Source organism: Mangifera indica, chromosome 18, assembly GCF_011075055.1.
Source record: "Mangifera indica cultivar Alphonso chromosome 18, CATAS_Mindica_2.1, whole genome shotgun sequence".
Lineage (NCBI taxonomy): Eukaryota > Viridiplantae > Streptophyta > Magnoliopsida > Sapindales > Anacardiaceae > Mangifera > Mangifera indica.
This window is the reverse complement of record NC_058154.1, coordinates 1,993,034-2,016,206: the sequence shown is the minus strand read 5'-3', so window position 1 is coordinate 2,016,206 and position 23,173 is coordinate 1,993,034. Positions and strand designations below refer to the sequence as shown.

Here is a 23,173-nt window from a genome sequence, read left to right as displayed (position 1 = left end):
TATTTTTTTAAATGTCTCTAACATGTTAAACTAAATTTATTAAAGATAAAATTATAATAAAATGAATATAAAATTAATTAAATAACCTCTATATTATCTTTTCTATTAAATTAGTAATAAAATCAATTAAATATGATAATATTAATAATAAAAAATAAATTATTTAAATAATTTTTTATACTTCTAAACCAAACGAATCATTCAGTTGTTTTATGTTTTGTTTACTAATAGTAGGACTGGATTTAAATCGAGTCAGATTGAGTTCGGCTTAGACGAACCCGAAACAAGCTGACCCTAATCGAGTTTGGTCGAGCTTGAGCTACTTTCTAGATTTTCTAATTAAAAATTTTGATATAAAACGACGTTGTTTTGACCAATATGTATTAAAACGATATTGTTTTAATAACGAAAAACGAAACAAACCGAGTTTGAGCTTGACGTGTACGAGCTCAAACTCGAGCTTAACTATATGTGAACTGAGCTCGGCTCGAATCCAACCTTAACTAATAGAATAAAATTATATATGTAATAAACATTTATTATTAATTTATCCATATTAACTGATGAGATATTATCTGATTGAATAATTTAAAAATTGAGAAAACAGTAAAACTATGTGTATTAACAATGAGTATTAATTTATAAATTAATTATGATATGTCACTGTGTGATTGATGTTTTTTAATTTGAGATGAAGTAAAATCCAATCGCATAAGAATACATAATTAATAATACACAAATTAATATTCATTGTTAGTACAAATAGTCTTACTAAAAAGTAAACAAATAAATCACCTTTTTAAATTTTATCATGTTAGTTAGTACGAGTAAATTAGTAAAATATGATTGTACATGTAGCTTTATTCTTATTAACGAGTGCTTGCGTTAATAAGAAATGTGTGACATCAAACCTATGTGCTAACTGTAACTCGTGGCATCTCTGGTGAGTAGGGTCAGATTCGATTTAATCCAATATGAGATGTGTTTTGAACCAGTTACAGCTAAGATTAAATTCATAATACTTAGTTCAAACTATAGACAATCCCATTACAATATTATCAACATGATAAACAATATCATCAGATAGACAAATAAATTGATTTCATACTAAGCTATTAAGTTGAAACTTTAGTTTAAGATAGATTTATTTGAGCTGAGTGATAGATTTGATCTGAGCTGCTTAGATCGCATCCTAACTTCTGCAAAATGAGTAGACAACCAATCATCTAGTTGCTGCGGTGCAGTCCCGGCAGAGCTGCTGGGCTCTGGTAACCCAAGCATTATTTATCAGAATAAGCATCAAGGAACTCAACATGGTCTAACCCTCCAAATTATACCACAAAAGACTCAGAGTAAAGCTCTGTGCCAGAAAATTCAAGTCTGATTTGAAAAACTAGATTGTTTGCACTTCAGAATAAAATTATCAATCAAAGGGGAGTTTGCAGGATTACCTTGAGATGAACTCATGTTTTCCATATATTCAGGCAAGATTACCAATGCAGGATATACAGCAGCATCCTTCATTGATTGAAACATAACATTACATTAGTAATTAATGCCAATATGCCCCAAAAAACAATCCTATATATCACACTAGAGTCCGGAAAACAGTAGCAGGAATCGGAAGAGACTCCATATTAAGTTTCTGTCAAATCGGAAAGTTCATGCTTTAGCTTCTTCAGGGATATCATGATACTCATGGTTCCAGTGTAAGCTTCTAGACTCAACTAAAAATGTTCTTGCTAATTAAATAGTAGGGTTTGTAAGAACTAATAAGAATATAATATACTATATACCAGAAGTTCAAATCTTTTTCAGTAAATCAACTCATCAAAGCTCTTCCTTTTTGGTGATTCTTTTTAATCTCCTTCTCTACCGATTTGTTATCTTCTCTGGCATTACTATTCACCATTTGAGCCAGCTTGAGCTCGAGTTATTCCAATTTGAACCGAGCTCCTTGTTTGGGTATGACTCAATTGGAATTCACCCCTGCTTCTACAGTAAAGTGATAATGGAATATTATGAAATGTTATCACCAATCACTCTCACCCTGACTGGAAACTGCATTTCTAAAACTAGCCACACAATTACAATTATTTGATGTAGCATTTCAATCAAAATTAGCCATTTCCCAATTCAATTAGAAAACGTTGAAAGGTCAGCGCCACAGAACCAACCACCACAAAGCTGAAATGCAGCTGTACTTCTAAATTTTCCAACTACTTTTCTCCTGTAACAAATTATGGTGTAGTGGGCTGATAATATGTTTTTAATTTCAGAAATATTTCATAAACAATATTGTCGGGCATGCAAATTAATCTACAGACTAAAATTAATAAGAGAGATTGTAATATAAATATTTAAGTTCAGTCAAGAAATATGGACTCCACCATTAACAATGGCTGAGATACTATGAACACACAACAATACAAAAACTTGGCATAGAATAGAAACAAAGACAGTATTTTGCAAAACAAAACTAAACAGAAACAAAAGAAAAAAAAAAAAAGCAAAACAATATAAATCTTCACTTTCCCAATAGAAAAAGCAAAAAATATTTCCAGGATAATTCTTTAAATTATTCTTGACAAAGCCTGTCAAATGATTTCTCCCATGCTTTGAATCAAAAACCATCTTTTCAATATTATTGTATCTTATCCTAGTCATCCGCAACTATAAACTTCAAGCTCAACACAAACAGAAAAAAATAGTGAACTAAAAAAATTGAAGAAAAGGGTTTATGATAAGTACCATACGAACACCAATGTCAGCCAGAATTGAACACAAACAGCACAAACTGAGGCCTCTCTGGTCCAACCATCTTTCTCTTCAATGCTTCAAACAACTAGTTGAATGTTTATAATCCAATAAAAGAAGAAGCAATAGCAGATTCCAGTTTTGTTTTAGTAATTTAATTCAAAGTAAAATTTTGTAGAGACGGTCCAAGAAATCCAACAGCTAAATCAGTAGAGAAATTCAGTTGCTGGTCTAGAGTTTGTTGAATTAACGCCTCCAAGAGATAATGGGTAGCAGCACATGAGGAGTGCGGGACCACCATTCTGATATGAGAATATCCAGTAAATAAAGGAAATAATAGTAGGCAAAGAAGGGTAGAGAAGAATAAATCCTTTTATTGAGTTTGATTTATTGTATTACAGTTAGAGTGGGTTGGCTCTGGAAACCCAGCTAACATATTTTTCCTTTTTCTTCAGTCGTTTCCATTTTCAGATACAATTACACACTCTGATGGCTACTGTAATGACTATTATTTCTGGAGCTCTTTGAGTGCAATATGATGCTGTATTCTTCTTTTCCATTTATATTCTTGTGTTCATGGACAGTGGTGTTGTTGGAATATTTAGGGTGAACCAATTGCTGCAGTTTTGCTCATTTTCATTTCTGTTTGTTTGAGAGTTGCCGCTGTATTTTGCTGTGGGTTGCTGAGTGCTGGTTTGATCGGAAGTGAACTGGAGAGGAGCCAAACCTGGGACCGAGGGGAGTTGCTGGAACCCATCAGAATTGGAGGTTTGCTAGCCACCATATTCCGGTACCTATCAGATTGGTAGAGAGAAAATTATTCAATAATTCATGATAATGGAGTTTTATCGAGGGGAGAAGAGATTAATATAAAATCATAATTCTCAAGAGAAGAAAGAGACAGATAAAAAGAGTGAAAAAAAAATTCCATTTCGCTATGAAAGATTAAATGGGTAAAATATATATTTTTTAAATTAATTATGAATTGCAATATCCATAAACTTGCCCCAAAGAACCTTCACGTAAGAAAAAAAGATGTAACTGTTGAAAGGGCCCCAAATAACTTAAAAGAATGAATAGTTTTGATCAGAAAACTCAGTAGCTCCCAAGCAAATTGAAAGATCTGTAATTGTAGGACTTTATTTATTCTCCAACACAAACCTAATGCCAAAAATCAGCTTCCCCAGCAAATGAGAGAGGTCTTCTATTTAACTTTTTCTCACACATCCCATACTTCTTCCATCATTAAATGGGGAACAAAGACTCCAACGAAAACTCAGCCAATAATATGAAGCAGCAAACATAATTGATTTACATTCCAAAAAAGTAATCAATCACACATAAGAAGGATGCTAACAATTTTACAAGCTGCATTTTCATGGGTAGGCCACATGGAATCAAGAACTACAAACTACAATCACAATGGTGCAACATTAACGCTATAAAATTCCACTTTTAGTTGAGCTGAAATAATACCAATCTGGGCATTTTCCAGATTAGTTTGTAACAAGCTGTTCTATATAACACAAAAGCTTATCTATTAGGTTTAATTCAGTTTAAACTAAATATAGTAACTTGTAGTTAGAAACTCTAAGGACATGCATGGTTTGTAGTTAGAAACTCTAAGGACAAAATCGTTGGAGAATATTGTACGAATATGAATGTCTTGGCATACATAACTGTAATGGGGTATAGTTGTTATGAAAACCTCATGCTAATCGAAAGGCCAGCAAATACAGATAAGAACGTTAAAATAGGATCTAATATATGCCGTATGCCCATCTTTTACCATAGTTGGACAAAGTACTCTATATAAAGGTTAAAATTTGGCAGAAATTTACCTCCAGATCTTTCGAGTAGAAGTGCAGAATGCGTTAGTGCAACAGGATCTGATTGTAGAATGGGTTTAAGGCCTTATCTAGCTGAGATGGTTATGAATCCAACACTCAAGTGCATCCGGAAATAGTATCAGGTTTATGAATCCAACCGATATGGTGCATAGGGGTAGATAGTAACAAGTTCATGAATCCAAGCACGTGCACAGGGGTGCATTAGGACGATAGTAGCAAATTCAATGAAAAGAGATAGAGGCAATGAAAAGGAGAGCAGACACACCACACACACAGGGGAGAACCCGGACTATCCCGTGCGAACTCCCCTCAAAACCACCAAAAGAGAAATTTTATTAAGATTTGTGTGACCTGCCATGCAAGCGCACCTGTCATGGCAAAGGTCGGATGACAAAACAAGGACTCAACCCACTGTGCAAGGGTTTCTTTATCCCAGTACATTTCATTCATCCAACATCACAACTTCATCCCATTTCGCTCCAAGTTTCAATAGATTACACAACCAGATTATCTGCCACCCCTGACTTGAAGAATACCCATCAACCACTGCCTCCATGGAGCCTCCCCAGGCAGCTAAAACCTAAAGGAGCGAAAATTTAACCAAAATATGTCCAAAAAAACTCTGATTCACCCAAAAAAAAAAAAATTAAAACATATATACTATTTAGAAAGAAAAAGAACTTGGGACTTAAAACGAGACTGCATCAAGATAATAAAGATCATTTATGAAAATTTTCCTAAAAAACACTCGATTTAAGAAGAAAATTCATAAGCTTAGTGAATAATCAAAAAATATATCATGCTATAATATCCTGATATTTTCATAATCGAAAATTGATTTATCAATGTAAATATTCTCCGAAATCAGAGAAAAACTACTAATTTATTAAATAAAATGTTAATATTCTATTATAGGAAGATTAAAAAAGAGAGAGACAGAGAGAGAAATACCTTGCATGTATAATGTGCAAAGAAAGAACATTCTGTGAATTCTTGGTAAACAAAGAAGAGTCTTGGCCTTTTCGTCCATGAATCGTGACGTCAATCTCAGAGAAATAATCCTTTAGCGCACGATCCTCCTATATATTATTCTCAATAATAAAGAACGTATTAGAATCAAGTCACAGCTGAAAATTGAAATAATACCATACATCAGTTGCGTTTATATCCACCACCTCTTAACAGATACAAGACTACGCGCAAGAATTAGAAAAAAGTACGGATCTTTATATTAGCGAACCTTGAACGGAAGTAACAAACTCAGAACCAGATGGATGATGAAGTTGAATCTTACGATGATGAAGATTTCTGGAAAAGGACGAAGCTGTGTTCTTGGAAGAACGAGCCATGAAGATCGAATCTGAGCTCTGAAGAAACAAAGAGAAGGGGACTTCTAGATTACAGAACAATCATTGAAAGCGAAGGCATTATATATTGATTTCCACACAGCGGTTAGCGATATGGACGTTCATGATGTAACGACTTACTCAAAGATCGACGCCCAATATGCATCTACGTGGTTTACTATAATTGCTGGATTTTTTTATCGCTTTGGATTTACGCCTTTTAGTACTGTTGACTTTTTGTTTTAATAGTTAATTGGCCAATGGACTTATTCCCCTCCTAGGTTTATTCTATTTTCAAATTTATATTTGTGAAATTTTAAAAATCCAATTATCTATCTTCATCCATTCATTCTCGCCAGCCAATGACAACAAAGAGTCTATGAGAAGACAACCAAAATGCCAACCCATTTTCACAAAGCATCAATGAAGATGGGCAAATTGTCTGCAAAAAAAAAAAGCATTGACGGATAATTCCTCATTTTTGTTTTGGATGGACGATTCATCCAATTGGTTTTCCATTTTTGACATATGATAGGTCGAGATAGAGAGTCGGCATGAGTCATTGGCTGGAGACAGAGAAAGTGATCAAAAAATGGGAGAAGGAAAAATAAACTCTAGCAGGAAAAAAATATAATTTTTCAAATCTTTTAGATAATAATGAAGTTATTAGTTTTCAAATTTTAAACAAAATAAGATAAATTTTATTTATTTTAAAATTACTATTAAAATAATAATTTTATCTTTACATATAATTGAAAATTTAAATAAAAGTATAATTGAAAATTTAAACAAAAGTTGGATAATAAGTATGTAAGTACGTGGGTTTTTAATACTCTGTGAGTATGAATTTCAAAATTGACTAAGCCTTGGGTGGGAATAAATTTTTTGGCCTAGTTAATTTAGGATAATGGGAAAAGAGTATTTTCCATTGGACATGATAGGATTGCGAGCCTGCAACCTAGTACAAATCCCAATTTTCATATAACCTATAGGGCATAAGCCATTTCAATGCAGTTTGTTATTTGTGAAGACACAACCTAGGTTATGTCATAGGTCTTGCTATGCAAGAGGATCAATATGACCAGCCATGTCGAATCTAGCTAACGATGAAATGGTTGGAATTCTATTAAAATAGTATGATTCAATTAGAATCTCATTACTCTGATTTGATTCTAATTAAAATCACTTTGGACATACCATGGTGATTTCGACTAAAATCATACTAGAATAATGCAAATCCAACCAAAATCGCATTGATATGGTGTATTTTTATGGATATACACCCTAAATGAGGATATTTTGACAAAACACACCATTTTGATGCAAATATAATTTCACCCTTAATTTTAACTATAATCAGTGTAATTATAAATTTGAGATTGGTTGGACTAGGGTTTGTGCTTTTTTTTTTTTTTAAATTATAGATAAGGTTAAGTAATAAATTTTAAAGTTGGGGGAGAAAATGTAATTTATTTGTACTTTAGGGTTGTAAGTGATGTTAATGGTATGATGTATTTAATAAATTGAAGAAATTACTTTCTTTTTTACTATTAAAAGATCTTTAAACTTATTGTTTTGACATAATTTAGATGTGAAATAGTTGTTCTCTCTAATACATATGGTTGGATGTATTTGATCGAGTCAATTTAGATTGATAAGGTCAATGCCTTCCTCCAACAAAGAGATGTTATCTTGACCGAATTAATAGAGCAATTTAATCGTGCATAAAAGCGAATGAAAAAGGCAACTTGACTTGAGAGAAGAGAAACCTATTTTGAAATTTGTGATATGGTATTTCTCAAGTTACAATCATACCATTTTAAGAAATTAGCTGAATGAGCCAATGAAAAATTGAGCTCACACTTTTATAGTCCTTATGGGGTTAAGGAGAAAATAGGCTCCGTTGTTTATTATCTTGCTTTGCTTTCTAATAGTAAGATTCACTTTGTAGTTCATGTCTCATAGTTAAAGATAGTGTTTGACACTATACATCAACTATAACCTCTCATCGGTTGTTTATATGATGATTTGGAATTATAGTTACAACCAAAAACTTTGTTGGGTACGAGATTCTCTAAAATTGGTCACTTGGAGATCCTGGTTAAGTGGAGCCTACTGCCTGACAACGAAAATTCATGGGAGGATATGCGGAGATCAATGAGCGGTTTTCCCATTTTCACCTTGAGTACAAGGTGAGAGTCTTTAGGGGTATTGAAGGCCTATTCAACGAAATTGATTATCGCAGGTCCAAGAAGAAAATACATGGAGACAGCCCAAGAAATCCATCAGCCGAATCAATTGAGAGAAGAATACATGAGGACACTTTGCGAAATTCAGTAGCTGGTCTAGAGTTTGTTGAATCAATGCCTCCAGAAGATACGGGTACCAGCACATGATCAACAAAGAAATGAATATTCAGTACATAAAGGAAATGTTAGTGGGCAGAGAGAGTAAAGAAGAAAGAAATCATTTTATTGAATCAATATTTTGTATTACACTTGGAGAGGGTTGACTCTCGAAACCCATCTTCGGTTACAATTACATACTCGACTACTGTAATGACTGTTATTTCTAAAGCTCTTTGAATGCAATATGATGTTGTTTTCTTCTTTTCCGTCCATATTCCTTGTGTTCATGAAGTTAGAGTATTAAGGGTGAACCAATTGCTGCTGTTTTACTCATTTTCCTTTCTGTTTGTTTGTGAATTGCTGCTGTATTTTGCTGTGCGCTGCTGAGTGCTGGTTTGACCCTAGACTTGATCTAGAGAGAAGCCAAACCTAGGACCGAGGGAGTTGCTGAAGCCTCTGGAACCCTTCAGAATTGGAGGTTTGCTAGCCACCGTATTCAGGTACCTGTCAAGCCCCAACGGAAATTCAGCCAATAATATGAAGCGGCAATATGGTTGATATATATTCCAAAAAAGTAACCAATGACTTAAGAGCAGAATGCTAACAATGTTACAAGCTACATTTTCATGGGTAGACCACATGTAATCAAGAACCATAAACTACAATCACAATGGTGCAACATTCACACAATGAATCCACAGTTAACTGAGCTGAGATCATACCAATTCGGGCGTTTTCCATGAAAATTAGTTTGTAACAAGCAGTTCTATATAGCACAAAAGCCTATCTATTAGGTTTAATTTAGTGTTGACAAAATCGTTGGAGAATATTTGAGACAATGAATTTGTTGGAGAATATTGTATGAATATGAATGTCTTGGCATACATAGTAAACTATAATGGGGGATAGTTGTTATGAAAACCTCATGTTCATTGAAAGGCCAGCCAATACATGTAAGAAGTTAAAATAGGATCTAATATGTGCCATATGCCCATCTTTTTCCATAGTTGGACAAAGTACTCTATATAAAGGTTAAAATTTGGCAGAAATTTACCTCCAGATCTTTCGAGTAGAAGTGTAGAACGCGTTAGTGCAACAGGATCTGATTGTAGAATGGGTTTAAGGCCTTATCCAGCTGAGATGCTGATGAATCCAACACTCAGGTGTATCCGGAAATAGTATCAGGTTTATGAATCCAACCGATATGGTGCATGGGAGCAGATAGTAACAAATTCATGAATCCAAGCACATGCACAGGGGTGCATTAGGGCGATAGTAGCAAATTTAATGAAAAGAGATAGAGGCAATGAAAAGGAGAGCAGACACACCACACACAGAGGGGAGAACCCGGACTATCCCGTGCGAACTCCCCTCAAAACCACCAAAACAGAAATTTTATTAAGATTTGTGTGACCTGCCATGCAAGCGCACCTGTCATGGCAAAGGTCGGATGACAAAACAAGGACTCAAACCCCCTGCATAAGGGCTTCTTTATCCCAGTACATTTCATTCATCCATCATCACAATTATATCCCATTTCGCTCCTGGTTTCAATAGATTACACAACCAGATTATCTGCCACCACTGACTTGAAGAATACCCATCAACCACTGCCTCCATGTAGACTCCCCAGGCAGCTAAAACCTAAAGGAACAAAAATTTAACCAAAATATGTCCAAAAACTCTCGGATGCACCAAAAAAAAAACCTTAAATACTATTTAGAAAGAAAAAGAATTTGAAACTTGCGAAAAGACTGCATGGAGGTGATAAAGATCATTTATAAAATCATCCCATAAAAAAAAAACACTCTATTTGGGAATAAATTCAAAAGCTTAATGAATAATCGAGGAAAATATCACGATTTAACATCCTGATCTTTTCATACAAGATTGGTGTCATGATTTATCAATGTAAATATTCTTCGAAATCAGACCAAAAAGAAAACTACTAATTCGTTAAATAAATTGTTTAACATTATATGATAGGAAGAGTTAAAAAAAAAAAAAAGAGAGAGAGACAGAGAGAGAAATACCTTGCACGTATGAAGAGCAAAGAAAGAACATTCTGTGAAGTCTTGGTAAAAAAAGAAGAGTCTTGATCTCTTCGTCCATGAAACATGACGTCAATCTCAGAGACATAATCCCTTAGCGCACGATCTTCCTATATATTATTCTCAATAATAAAGAACGTAGAAGAATCAAGTCACAGCTGAAATAATACGCGAAAGAATGAGAAAAAGTACGGATCTTTATATTAGCGAACCTTGAGCGTAAATGATAAACGCAGATCCAGATGGATGATGAAGTTGAATCTTACGGTGATGAAGATTTCTGGAGAAGGACGAAGCCGTGCTCCTGGAAGAACGAACCATGAAGACCGGATACCTCTGAAGAAACAGAGAGACGAGGACTTTTGGATGACTGAAGAATATATAATTAATTATATATTGATTTCTAAACCGCGGTTAGTGATGTGGACGATCATGATTTAACGGCTTATTCAAAGATCGACGCCTAATATGTATCCACGTGGTTTACTATAATTGGTGGCTTTTTTGATCGCTCTGGGTTTACTCCTTTCAGTAGTGTTGACTTTTTGTCTTAATAGTTAATTGGCCAAAAGTCTAATCCTAATCCAAGGTTTAGTCTATTTCTAAATTTACACACATAAAATTTCAAAAACTTAAATATTCATTTATTATCAAACTTCCATTGATATATAAAGGTAAAATCATCATTTTAATAGTAATATTAAAAAGTATATAATTTTATCTCATTTTCCCTCCGAATTTTAAAAAGTAACAACTTTCCCCAGTCTAAACTTTCCAGTTTTGAAAAATAATCTTTTTCCCCTAAGATCTTTTTCATACATTTTTCGACTGGCTTCTCCTCGTTGTATGCCTTCTCTACCGACGACCTTCTTTCCCAATGACCTCTTCGTCTGTCTTTTCTTTCGATGACAGACGACTTGGTGGAATTGACTAAATCCATTGAATCTCATTCGTCGAACTTGGTTTTCCATTCATCGTTGTCAATTGACAACAACAAAAAGCCATGAAAAGACAACTAGAATGCCAACCCATCTTCACGAAGCACCAATGAAGATGGGTGAATCATCAGTTGAAAACAAAGCGTCGATGGACGATTTCTCTTCTTCATTTTGGACAAACATTCGTTTGATTGGCTTTTCGTTTTTGACATATGATAGGGCTGAGTGAGAGATCACCTAGAGAGAGAGAGATTGGGCATGGGTCATTGACCGAAGACAGAGAAAATGGTCGAAAAATGAGAGAAAGAAAAGTAAACCTTAACAAGGGAAAATGCAATTTTTTAAACTTTTTAGGTAGTGGTGAAATTGTTAGTTTTCAAAATCTGAGGGGCAAAATAAGATATAGTTTTATTTATTCTAAAATTATTATTAAAATAATAGTTTTACCCTTAGATATAACTGAAAATTTTAATCAAAGTTGGATAATAGGTGGGTATTTGTGTTTTTGACACTCCATGGGTATGAATTGGGAAATAGACTAAACCTTGGGTGGGAGGAAGTCCTTCGGCCTAGTTAATTTAGAATAACATGAAAAGACTATTTTCCATTGGACATGGCAAGGGCCGCAGGCCCACAACCTAGCCTAAATCCCATTTTTGGTATAGTCCACAAGACATAAGTCATTTCAAAATAGTTTGTTATTTGTGAAGACACGACTTAGGGTCATCTCATAGGTCTTGCTATGCAAGCAGATCAACAGGATGGACTATGTCAAAGCTAGCTAATGATGAAATAGTTGAAATTGCATTAAAATAGTACGATTCAACTAAAATCATATTACTCCAATTTAATTCTAATTAAAATTGCATTAGATATGCCATTGTGATTTCAACTAGAATCATACTAGAATAATACAAATCCAACCAAAATCGCATTGATATGGTGTGTTTTTATGGAATTGCACCATAATGGTGATATTTTGACAAAACACACAATTTTCGATGCGATTTTGATACAGTTTCAATCTTTATTTTAATTATAATCAATGTGATTATAGATTTAGGATTGATTGGACTAAGGTTTGTGTATTTATTTTTTTTAACTATATATAAGGGTCTAAGTAATAAATTTTAAAGTTGGTGAAAAAGTGTAATTTATTTGTACTTTAGGGTTGTAAGTAATGTTAATGGTATAATGTTTGTATATTTAATAAACGGAATAAATTATCCTTTGATCATTAAAAGAATGCTACACTTGTTATTTTGACATAGTTAAGATGTGAAATAGTTGTTCTCTCTAGTACATATGGTTGAGTGTATTTGATCCGAGTCATTTTAAATTGATGAAGTCAATGCCCTCCTATAATAGAGAGATGTTATCTTGATCAAATTAAAAAAAACAACTCAATTGTGCAAATGAGCAAATGAGAAGGCAAGCCAACTTAAAGAGGAGAGAAACCTACATTGAAATTGGTGATATGGTGTTACTCAAACTACATCCATACCACTTTAAGAAATTGGCCAAAAGACCTAACAAGAAATTGAGCCACACTTTTATATGTCTTACGAGATCACAAAGAAAATCGATTCAGTTGCTTATTGTCTTGCCTTACCTTGCCTCCTAATAGTAATATTCATCTTGTATTTCATGTCTCCTAGTTAAAAATAGCGTTTGACACTACGGTTCAGCCTCAACCTCTCCCTAATTGTCTATTTAATGATTTGAAATTGTAGTTGTAACCAAAAATTTTGTTGGGTACCAGATTCTCTAAGACTGGTCACTTTAAGATTCTAATTAAATGGAGTCTACTGCCTGAATTTGAAAATTCACAGGAGGATTAAGAGGATATCAATGAACACTTCTCCCATTTTCACCTTGAGGACAAGGTGAGAGTCTTGGGGGGTATTGATGGAGGCCCAATCACCAAAATTTATCATCGCAGGTCTAAGAGGAGAATGCATGGAGACATCCCAAGAAATCTAGGAGCTGAATCAATTGAGAGTAGAATGCATGAGGGTGTTAAGCGCAAAAATAGCTTTGAAGTGGATTTCTGCGAAACTGGTGTTAAACACTATGTGGGTTCTAAAAAATCTATAATCAGGATGAAAGTGAGACGCTAGTTATAAGGTGGAAGCTTACAACATTTGGTGTGATAACAATTAATCTTATTTCCATTATTCTAATTTATAAATAAAATATGAATTTATTTATTCATTTAATAAATCAAATATTTACTTAAGTTATTTTTGTAATTTGAGGAACTGTGTTTGGTATTCCGATCAACTTTAAACTGAAGTCCAGTGATTGTAATAAAAAATTCAGTTTTGATGTTAACAACCAATCAATTCTCTGAATCACTAGACCAACATAATTTAATTTCTCGTTTCCAAAAGAGAATCTGGATTCTACAAATATTCTTTCTTCCACCTTTAGCAGAGAAGAAGAAAAATAATATATTTTTCAAAACAACATCAAGGCAAAAGCTATCTAGTCTCTTAAGCACTCAATCAGCCGTACTAAAAAATTTTTCAGTTACAATATTGTGGTAATGTGCGCAACTTGGACATAGTTTAAGGAAAAGAATAATCCTCCCTCTCAAAAGAATAGTTTTCCAACTATGATATATACACCATATGTGTGTTAATCTGTGCTAATATAATGCATTCATCTCCACCATTTTAACAAAGAATTAATACATCTATATTCCTTGTGTTTATGAATTGTGAAGTTCTTAAAAGTATCAAGGTGGAACCAATTGCTGCTGCTTTACTCATTTGCCTTTCTGTTTGTTTGTGAGTTGCTGCTATAGTTTGCTGTGGGCTGCTGAGTGCTGGTTTGATCGTAAACTTGATCGAGAGAGGAGCCAAGCCTGGGACCAACTGAGGGGAGTTCATTGAGCCTCTGGAGGCCATCAGGTTTGCTAGCCACCATATTCAGGTACCTATCAAGCTCCAACTGAAATTCAGCCAATAATATGACGCCGCAATATTGTTGATTTATATCCCAAAAAAGTAACCAATGATTTAAGAGCAGAATGCTAACAATGTTACAAGCTACATTTTCATGGGTAGACCACATGTAATCAAGAACCATAAACTATAATCACAACGGTGCAACATTCGCACAATGAATCCAAATTTAAATGAGCTGAGATAATACCAATTCCGGCGTTTTTCATGAAGACTTTGTAACAAGCAGTTCTATATGTGGCACAAAAGCTTATCTATTAGGTTTAATTTAGTGTTGACAAATATTTGAGATGATGAATTTGTTGGAGAATATTGTATGGATATGGATGTCTTGGCATACATAGTAAACTGTAATTGGGGACAGTTGTCATGAAAACCTCATGTTCATTGAAAGGCCAGCCAATACGTGTAAGAAGTTAAAATAGGATCTAATATATGTCATATGCCCATCTTTTTCCATAGTTAGACAAACTACTCCATATAAAGGTTAAAATTTGATAGAAATTTACCTCAAGATCTTTTGAGTAGAAGTGTAGAATGCGTTAGTACAACAGGATCTGATTGTAGAATAGGTTTAAGGCCTTATCCAGCTGAGATGCTGATGAATCCAACACTCAGGTGCATCCGAAAATAGTATCAAGTTTATGAATCCAACTGACATGGTGCATGGGGCCGGGTAGAAACAAATTCACGAATCCAAGCACATGCACAGGGGTGCATTAGGACGATAATAGCAAATTCAATGAAAAGAGATAGAGGCAATGAAAAGCAGAGCAGACACACCACACACAGAGGGGAGAACCCGGACTATCCCGTGCGAACTCCCCTCAAAACCACCAAAACAGAAATTTTATTAAGATTTGTGTGACCTGCCATGCAAGCGCACCTGTCATGGCAAAGGTCGGATGACAAAACAAGGACTCAACCCACTGTGCAAGGGTCTCTTTATCCCAGTACATTTCATTCATCCAACATCACAACTTTATCCCATTTCGCTCCTGGTTTCAATAGATTACACAACCAGATTATCTGCCACCACTGACTTGAAGAATACGCATCAATCAGTCCCTCCATGGAGCCTCCCCAGGCAGCTAAAACCTAAAGGAGCGAAAATTTAACCAAAATATGTCCAAAAAAACTCTGATTCGCTAAAAAAATAAAAATTAAAACTATTTAGAAAGAAAAAGAACTTGCGACTTAAAACGAGACTGCATCAAGATAATAAAGATCATTTATGAAAATTTTCCTAAAAAACACTCGATTTAGGAAGAAAATTCATAAGCTTAATGAATAATCGAAAAATATATCACGCTATAATATCCTGATATTTTCATAATCGAAAATTGATTTATCAATGTAAATATTCTCCGAAATCAGAAAAAAAAAAACTACTAATTTATTAAATAAAATGTTAACATTCTATTATAGGAAGATTAAAAAAGAGTGAGACAGAGAGAGAAATACCTTGCATGTATAATGCGCAAAGAAAGAACATTCTGTGAAGTCTTGATAAACAAAGAAGAGTCTTGGCCTTTTCGTCCATGAATCGTGACGTCAATCTCAGAGAAATAATCCTTTAGCGCACGATCCTCCTATGTATTATTCTCAATAATAAAGAACGTATTAGAATCAAGTCACAGCTGAAAATTGAAATAATACCATACATCAGTTGCGTTTATATCTACCACCTCTTAACAGATACAAGACTACGCGCAAGAATTAGAAAAAAGTGCGGATCTTTATATTAGCGAACCTTGAACGGAAGTAACAAACTCAGAACCAGATGGATGATGAAGTTGAATCTTACGATGATGAAGATTTCTGGAAAAGGACGAAGCCGTGTTCTTGGAAGAACGAGCCATGAAGATCGAATCTGACCTCTGACGAAACAAAGAGAAGGGGACTTCTAGATGACAGCCTAACCATTGAAAGCGAAGGCTTTATATCTTGATTTCCACACGGCGGTTAGTGATATGGACGTTCATGATTTAACGACTTATTCAAAGATCGACGGCCAATATGCATCTACGTGGTTTACTATAACTGCTCGATTTTTTTATCGCTTTGGATTTACGCCTTTTAGTACTGTTCACTTTTTGTTTTAATAGTTAATTGGCCAATGGACATATTCCCATTCAAGGTTTTGTCTATTTTCATATTTATATTTGTAAAATTTTAAAAATCTAATTATCTATCTTCATCCATTCATTCTCGCCAGCCAATGACATATGAGAAGACAACTAGAATGCCAACCCATTTTCACGAAGCATCAATGAAGATGGGCAAATCGTCTATAAAAAATAAAGCATTGACGGACAATTCCTCATTTTTGTTTTGGACGGACAATTTGTCCAATTGGCTTTCCATTTTTGACATATGATAGGCCGAGAGAGAGAGAGTAGGCATGAGTCATTGGTTGGAGATAGAGAAAGTGATTGAAAAATGGGAGAAGGAAAAGTAAACCCTAGTAGGGGAAAAATATAACTTTTCAAACTTTTTGGGCAATGGTGAAGTTATTAGTTTTCAAATTTTGAACAAAATGAAATAAATTTTATTTATTTTTAAATTACTATTAAAATAACGATTTTACCTTTACATATAATTGAAAATTTAAACAAAAGTTGAATGATAAATATGTAAGTACGTGGGTTTTTAATACTCCGTGGGTATGAATTTCAAAATGGACTAAGCCTTGGGTGGGAATAAATTTTTTGGCCTAGTTAATTTAGGACAATGGGAAAAGACTATTTTCCATTGGACATGGCAGGACTGCAAGCCTACGACCTAGTACAAATCCTAATTTTTGTATGATCCATAGGGCATAAGCCGTTTTAATACAGTTCGTTATTTGTGAAGACACAACCTAGGGTTATGTCATAGGTCTTGCTATGCAAGTGGATCAATATGACGAGCCATGTCGAATCCAGCTAACGATGAAATGGTTGGAATTGTATTGAAATAGTATTATTCAACTAGAATTGCATTACTCTGATTTGATTCTAATTAAAATCGCATTGGACATACCATGGTGATTTCGACTAAAATCATACTAGAATAGTGCAAATCTAACCAAAATCGCATTGATATAATGTATTTTTACAGGTATGCACCAGAATGGGGATATTTTGACAAAACACACTATTTTGATGCAAATATAATTTCAACCTTAATTTTAACTATAATCAGTGTAATTACAAATTTGAGATTGGGTGGACTAGGGTTTGTGCTTTTTTTTTTTTAATTATAGATAAGGTTAAGCAATAAATTTTAAAGTTAGGGGAGAAAATGTAATTTGTTTGTACTTTAGGGTTGTAAGTGACGTTAATGGTATGATATATTTAATAAATTGAAGAAATTACCTCCTTTTTTACTATTAAAAGATAGTTAAACTTATTGTTTTGACATAATTTAGATGTGAAATAGTTGTTCTTTCAAATACATATAGTTGGATGTATTTGATCGAGTCAATTTAGATTGATAAGGTTAGTGCCACCCTCCAACAGAGAGATGATATCTTGACTGAATTAATAGAGCAACTTAATCGTGCACAAGAGCGAATGAAAAAGGCAACCTAACTTGTTGAAATTTGTGATATGGTGTTTCTCAAGCTACAATCATACCATTTTAAGAAACTAGCATAATTACCCAATGAAAAATTGAGCTCACACTTTTATAGGCCTTACGAGGTTACAGAGAAAATAGGCTTCGATGTTTATTATCTTGCCTTGCCTCCTAATAGTAAGATTCACTTTGTATTTCATATCTCCTAGTTAAAGATAGTGTCTGACACTATGCATCAACCACAACCTCTCCTTGATTGTCTATATGATGATTTGGAATTACAGTTGCAACCAAAAACTTTGTTGGGTACTAGATTCTCTAAAATTGGTCGCTTGGAGATCCTGATTAAGTGAAGCCTACTGCCTCACAATGAAAATTCATAGGAGGATATGCGGAGATCAATGAGCAGTTTTCCCATTTTCACCTTGAGTACAAGGTGAGAGTCTTTAGGGGTATTGGAGGCCTAATCACCGAAATTTATTATCGCAGGTCCAAGAAGAAAATGCATGGAGACAGCCCAGGAAATCCACCAGCCGAATCAATTGAGAGCAGAATACATGAGGACACTTCGCGAAATTCAGTAGCTGGTCTAGAGTTTGTTGAATCAATGCCTCCAGAAGATACGGGTACCAGCACATGATCAACAAAGAAATGAATATTCAGTACATAAAGGAAATGTTAGTGGGCAGAGAGAGTAAAGAAGAAAGAAATCATTTTATTGAATCAATATTTTGTATTACACTTGGAGAGGGTTGACTCTCGAAACCCATTTTCGGTTACAATTACATACTCGACTACTGTAATGACTATTATTTCTGAAGCTCTTTGAATGCAATATGATGTTGTTTTCTTCTTTTCCGTCTATATTCCTTGTGTTCATGAAGTTAGAGTATTAAGGGTGAACCAATTGCTGCTGTTTTACTCATTTTCCTTTCTGTTTGTTTGTGAATTGCTGCTGTATTTTGCTGTGCGCTGCTGAGTGCTGGTTTGATCCTAGACTTGATCTAGAGAGAAGCCAAACCTGGGACCGAGGGAGTTGCTGAAGCCTCTGGAACCCTTCAGAATTGGAGGTTTGCTAGCCACCGCATTCAGGTACCTGTCAAGCCCCAACGGAAATTCAACCAATAATATGAAGCGGCAATATAGTTGATATATATTCCAAAAAAGTAACCAATGACTTAAGAGCAGATTGCTAACAATGTTACAAGCTACATTTTCATGGGTAGACCACATGTAATCAAGAACCATAAACTACAATCACAATGGTGAAACATTCACACAATGAATCCACATTTAACTGAGCTGAGATAATACCAATTCGGGCGTTTTCCCCAAAGATTAGTTTGTAACAAGCAGTTCTATATAGCACAAAAGCCTATCTATTAGGTTTAATTTAGTGTTGACAAAATCGTTGGAGAATATTTGAGATGATGAATTTGTAGGAGATTATTGTATGAATATGAATGTCTTGGCATACATAGTAAACTATAGAGGGGGATAGTTGTTATGAAAACCTCGTGTTCATTGAAAGGCCAGCCAATACATGTAAGAAGTTAAAATAGGATCTAATATGTGCCATATGCCCATCTTTTTCCATAGTTGGACAAAGTACTCTATATAAAGGTTAAAATTTGGCAGAAATTTACCTCCAGATCTTTCGAGTAGAAGTGTAGAACGTGTTAGTGCAATAGGATCTGATTGTAGAATGGGTTTAAGGCCTTATCCAGCTGAGATGCTGATGAATCCAACACTCAGGTGCATCCGAAAATAGTATCAGGTTTATGAATCCAACCGATATGGTGCATGGGGGCAGATAATAACAAATTCATGAATCCAAGCACATGCACAGGAGTGCATTAGGGCGATAGTAGCAAATTTAATGAAAAGAGATAGAGGCAATGAAAAGGAGAGCATACACACCACACACAGAGGGGAGAACCCAGACTATCCCGTGCGAACTCCCTCAAAACCGCCAAAAGTGAAATTTTATTAAGATTTGTGTGACCTGCCATGCAAGCGCACCTGTCATGGCAAGGTCGGATGACAAAACAAGGACTCAAACCCCCTGCATAAGGGCTTCTTTATCTCAATACATTTCATTCATCCATCATCACAACAATATCCCATTTCGCTCCTGGTTTCAACAGGTTACACAACCAGATTATCTTCCACCACTGACTTGAAGAATACCCATCAACCACTGCCTCCATGTAGACTCCCCAGGCAGCTAAAACCTAAAGGATAAAAAATTTAACCAAAATATGTCCAAAGACTCTCGGATGCACACAAAAAAAACCTTAACTACTATTTAGAAAGAAAAAGAATTTGCAACTTACAAAAAGAATGCATCGAGGTGATAAAGATCATTTATAAAATCATCCCAAAAAAATAAACACTCTATTTGGGAATAAATATCACAATTTAACATCCTGATCTTTTCATACAAGATTGGTGTCATGATTTATCAATGTAAATATTCTCCGAAATTGGACCAAAAAGAAAACTACTAATTCGTTAAATAAATTGTTTAACATTATATGATAGGAAGAGTTAAAAAAAAAAGAGAGAGACAGAGAGAGAAATACCTTGCACGTATGAAGCGCAAAGAAAGAACATTCTTGGAAGTCTCGGTAAAAAAAGAAGAGTCTTGACCTCTTCGTCCATGAAACATGACGTCAATCTCAGAGACATAATCCCTTGGCGCACGATCTTCCTATTTATTATTCTCAATAATAAAGAACGTAGAAGAATCAAGTCACAGCTGAAATAATACGTGCAAGAATTAGAAAAAGTACGGATCTTTATATTAGCGAACCTTGAGCGTAAATGATAAACGCAGAACCAGATGGATGATGAAGTTGAGTCTTACGGTGATGAAGATTTCTGGAGATGGACGAAGCCGTGCTCTTGGAAGAACGAACCAAGAAGACCGAATAGCTCTGCAGAAACAGAGAGAAGAGGACTTTCAGATGACAGAAGAAAAATTGAAAACGCAGGCCTTATATATTGATCTCTACACGGCGGTTAGTGATATGGACGATCATGATTTAACGGCTTATTCAAAGATCGACGCCTAATATGCATCTACGTGATTTACTATAATTGCTGACTTTTTTGATCGTATTGGATTTACACTTTCAGTACTGTTGACTTTTTGTCTTACTCCAAGGTTTCAAACTTCTTATCAAACTTACACTTACAAAATTTCAAAAACCTAAATATCTACTTATTATCCAACTTCTATTTATATATAAAGGTAAAATCATTATTTTAATAGTAATATTAAAAAATATATAATTTTATTTAATTTTTTCTCCAAATTTTAAAAATTAACAACTTTAACTTTGTCTAAATTTTTTCAATTTTGAAAGTGACCTTTTCCCGTAAGGGTTTTTTTTCAAACGCCTTCTCTACCGACGACCTTCTTTACCAATGACCTTTCCGTCCCTCTTCTCTTCAAACAAGAGATGATTTGGTGGAATTGGCTAAATCCACTTAATCTCATTAGTTGAACTTGGTTTTTCGTTCATCCTTACCACTCAACAACAACGAAGAGCCGACGAGAAGACAACCAGAATGCCAACCCATCTTCATGAAGCACCAATAAAGATGGGTGAATCATCAGTAAAAAACGAAGCGTCGGTGGACGATTCCTCTTCTTCGTTCTAGATGAACATTCATTTGATTGACTTTCCGTTTTTTATGTATGATAGGGCTGAGTGAGAGATCACTTGGAGGGAGACAGATTGGGCATGGGTCATCGATCGAAAATTGGGTGATAAGTGTGTATTTGAGTTTTTGAAAATCCATGGGTATGAAATTGGAAATGCACTAAACCTTGGGTGGGAATAAGTCCTTTGGCCTAGTTAATTTAGGATAACAGAAAAAAACAATTTTCCACTGGACATGGCAGGGGCCGCAGGCCCACAGCCTAGCCTAAATCCCATTTTTGGTACAATCCACAAGGCATAAGCCATTTCAGTACAATTCGTTAGTTGTGAAGACAGATTAAGGGTTATGTCATAGATCTTGCTATGCAAGTGAATCAATAGGATGGATTGTGTCGAAGCTAGCCAATGATGAAATGGTTGAAATTGCATTAAAATAGTACTATTCAACTAGAATCGTATTACTTAGACCTGGCCACGGACCGATTTGGCCTAGATAAAATTGGACCCAAAACCAGTAAACCCAGAATCGGACTGAACCAAAATCAAAACCGGATTTTAGCGATTCAGTTTCGGTTTACCTAATTTTGAACAGTAAAATCGTCGGTTCACATCCGGTTTATGAACCGACATGTAAACCGACGGTTTACTATACTGAACTGAAAATTTTAAATTTTTTTTAATTTTTTTTATTTTTTAAAATTTATTGAAGGAACCAACGGTTCCCTGTGCAAGGAATCGTTGGTTCACTGCAAGTGCAGGGGACAATCTCATTTTCACCCCCTATTTTAAAAATTTTTTTCCTATATATATACCCATCCAAATTTCAATCTCTCAACTCTTTCACTCAATCCTTCAAACTCTCATTCTCATTCTTTTAATTCTTAATACTCTCTCAATCTTTCAATCAAATTCTCTCAAATTTAATTAAATTCTTTATTTATTTTTTATTAATTCCAATTTTTATTTCTATTATACAATTCATAGTTAATTATAAAATTTATTTCTATAATTAATTTTATTTATTATTTTTTTATTATCTTTCATAATTAATTATATAATTTATTTATATAATTTATTTTATTTATTATCAAAAAATGACAAGTAGTGAAAATTCTTCTGGTAATAGGAGATTTGATCTACATTCACATATATCAAATATGAATGAAAATTAATTTATAGATGATTTTTCAATACAAGAAAGTGAAAGCCAACATGTAGAGGTGGAACAACAACAACAACATCAACAACAGATGGAGATGAAACAACACTCTAAAAAAATTCTCACATCCAATATTTTCAAGATTTATTTCAAGAAAATACAAAAGGAAGATGGTAATTTCGATGTTGTTTGCAATTATTGTAAGCAAATTTATAAATTCAAACAAGGAGGTGGATATGGGATGTTCAAAAGGCACTTGGAGTCAAAGCATTCGAAAAAAAGGGGCAAAGTCGAGGCTAAACACAAATAATCGGGTATGGTTCTACACACAAATATTTATTTATTTATAGTGATAATAAAAGTAAAGAAGAATTTACAAAAATGGTAGCAATAAATCATTTAGCATTTAGTTTTGGTGAAAATTTAGCTTTTAATAATTATTATAAAACTGTATTAAACTCTGCACATAAAACTATTTCAAGAAACACATTAAAAAGAACATTATTTAGTTTATATAAAAAAT

General features: G+C 34.2%; 3 long non-coding RNA genes across 8 annotated transcripts; all 3 read right to left on the bottom strand.

Moving 5' to 3' along the window:
* Positions 1 to 1,345: 1,345 nt before the first annotated feature.
* On the bottom strand, positions 1,346 to 16,180 carry LOC123202044. 5 transcript variants are annotated; one of them, XR_006498906.1, is made up of 6 exons: positions 16,013 to 16,174; positions 15,724 to 15,851; positions 4,599 to 5,187; positions 2,752 to 3,551; positions 1,452 to 1,518; positions 1,346 to 1,360 (listed from the first exon to the last, which is right to left on the bottom strand). It is a non-coding gene; the product is annotated as an uncharacterized LOC123202044 (long non-coding RNA). The 5 variants fall into 5 exon arrangements; XR_006498905.1 differs by having other exon boundaries at positions 1,452 to 3,551; positions 16,013 to 16,180; XR_006498907.1 differs by lacking the exons at positions 1,346 to 1,360; positions 1,452 to 1,518; positions 15,724 to 15,851; positions 16,013 to 16,174 and adding exons at positions 5,559 to 5,686; positions 5,848 to 6,010 and having other exon boundaries at positions 3,112 to 3,551; positions 4,599 to 5,229.
* On the bottom strand, positions 8,405 to 10,723 carry LOC123202045. 2 transcript variants are annotated; one of them, XR_006498908.1, is made up of 4 exons: positions 10,565 to 10,723; positions 10,335 to 10,462; positions 9,356 to 9,945; positions 8,405 to 8,805 (listed from the first exon to the last, which is right to left on the bottom strand). It is a non-coding gene; the product is annotated as an uncharacterized LOC123202045 (long non-coding RNA). The 2 variants fall into 2 exon arrangements; XR_006498909.1 differs by having other exon boundaries at positions 10,335 to 10,510; positions 10,619 to 10,717.
* Positions 16,181 to 18,515: 2,335 nt separating the features above from the next.
* LOC123202048 lies at positions 18,516 to 20,772 on the bottom strand. Its single transcript, XR_006498911.1, has 4 exons — positions 20,636 to 20,772; positions 20,406 to 20,533; positions 19,467 to 20,054; positions 18,516 to 18,916 (listed from the first exon to the last, which is right to left on the bottom strand). It is a non-coding gene; the product is annotated as an uncharacterized LOC123202048 (long non-coding RNA).
* Between the last annotated feature and the right edge of the window lie 2,401 nt (positions 20,773 to 23,173).